Source organism: Chenopodium album, chromosome 7, assembly GCF_948465745.1.
Source record: "Chenopodium album chromosome 7, dcCheAlbu1.1, whole genome shotgun sequence".
NCBI lineage: Eukaryota > Viridiplantae > Streptophyta > Magnoliopsida > Caryophyllales > Amaranthaceae > Chenopodium > Chenopodium album.
In genome coordinates, this window is record NC_137840.1 from 10,278,875 (window position 1) to 10,281,023 (window position 2,149).

The following is a 2,149-nucleotide window of genomic DNA, read 5'->3' on the forward strand; positions in this document are numbered from 1 at the left end:
AATGAATAGAATTAGATTTTTAGAGAGAGAAGTTTAATTTGGGGAAACTTTAGCTCTTAGATTCTAGAGAGAGAAAGTCTTGGATTGGATTTGTTCTTTAACAATTGCTACAATTTGGTGTGGATTTTCCTTCAATCAATGACAATTATTGAGAATTTCTTCCTTTAATTCATTTTTATTACTTGTTTTCTTTAGATTTATGTTGGATTGTTTGATTAGTTTGAAATCAAATTTGATTGTGTAATTGTTTGGAATTTCTATTTGATTTATATTGAAGATGATAATCATTGTGATTTCTTGTGTTTTGTTCTTCATTTCTTTAATGTGTAGTGAGTAGTTTCATTGCTAGGGATGTGGTGAAGCATGCATAAATGATAGATAATAGCTAATTGGTGGATTTTGATTGATTTGATGCTGTGATTAAATTTAGTTGATAGAATTGTGCATGTGCTTGATTTGTAAGGAGTGATCAACCTCTTGTTCTTCATGCTGGAGTGCATTGTGATTCTCTAATGACACGACACATTGATTTGGAGGTCACATTTATCGATTATTTCATTTGTGATGTTCCTAACTAGTCATTCGTAGAGACCACTAGTTTGATGCCTATGAAATAGCTTTTCGAGTGCTTTTGATTGCAATTACTATTTTCTTTGCAACATTTGATTAATCAATCTCCTATCCAATTAGCATGTACGTCTATTGAGTGTGTATGTGGATCCTAATTCTCTAGTGTTTGTGATATAAATATTTGTTTTAGATTTCTCATGTTGGTTGATTCTAGTTTTGACCAAGCCTTTTCCCCTCATTTCCGAAGTAGCTTGACCTAAGACTTTAACATTTACCTCCATTTCTTTGGGTTACACCCTTGACTGACCTCTATACTTGTATTTAAGTGTGTTAAGTGATTACAAATTTTGTTTGGCTATAGGAATATTAGTTATACCAACGAACTAGCCTTTCCCGTCGTCAAAATGGCGTCATTGCCGGGGAACGGCATGGTTATTTGTTATAGTTGTTGAGTCTATTTCTTCTTACTTGAAAAATACAAAAAGATTTTCTTTCTTTTAGGCTACATTTGTAGTCGTGCTACTAATATTTTCTTTGATATTGTATGCGTAGATCTAGTGTTCATTCTTTATTGTTGTTCGATTTGGAAATTGAAAGGACATGACGAAGTTGAGAGTTTTTAAACGTTCTCCAAGGTAAGAAAAAGAGAAAGTTATCATGGGAGATAATCAAAGAGTGGAATTAAAGGAGTTGGGAGTTTCGGGAGCCTATAGGTATGAGGGCGGGATCGCTCCATCTACGACACTGGCAAACGACTTTGAAATTAGACCGGCGATGATTACCTTGATAGAAAGGCGACAATTTAGTGGTGCAAAGCATGAGAGTCCCCTTAATCATATTAAGGAATTTGAGAAGTATTGCAACACTATCAAAGTGAGTGGGTTTTCTCAAGAATTTATTCACCTTAAGCTTTTCCCTTTTTTCTCTCATTAGACGTGCATTGGAGTGGTTGGACAAGGTGGTGAAACCAAACTCCTTGAGGACATGGGATGAGGTGACAAAAGAGTTTTTATCTCGGTTCTATTTCCAAAAATCCAATGAAAGAATTTATAAGGCATGGGAAAGGTACAAGGAGTATCAAATAGAGTGCCCACACCATGGGATACTTACCTATCAAGTCATCCAAATATTCTATGGCGGTCTAAGTCCTTAAGGAAAATCTTGCCTTGATGCGGGAGCCAGAGGACCAATAATGAATAACACGGTAGAGGAAGTGGTGGATATCATTAAAGATGTGGTGAGGCATTATATGGATTGACAATGGTGAGCGTGAAGCAACAAGCAAGAGCGGTACTTCGGTGTACTCAGTCGATCACATCAATGCCATCAATATCTTGTCCTCACAAATCTCGGAATTAGGGAAGGAAATGACCTGAAAGGAATGGTGTCCTTTGAACAAGCATATTATTCCGGTAGAGGGTTCAGAGCTATTGGAAAACTATTTATTCAATAAGTTTAAGTGATCAGAATGCCAAGGTGGAGGCCGCTTTCGATCAGTAATATTAATATATAAACTATTATTACAGCTTAATCTTGACTGAACCCCTTGGGTCACACCCAAGCAACTAACAATCCGACA

General features: G+C 36.1%; 1 non-coding gene across 1 annotated transcript; it reads right to left on the bottom strand.

Moving 5' to 3' along the window:
• Positions 1-1,566: 1,566 nt before the first annotated feature.
• LOC145641273 (small nucleolar RNA R71) lies at positions 1,567-1,674 on the bottom strand. The gene has a single exon (XR_014115326.1). It is a non-coding gene; the product is annotated as a small nucleolar RNA R71 (small nucleolar RNA).
• Between the last annotated feature and the right edge of the window lie 475 nt (positions 1,675-2,149).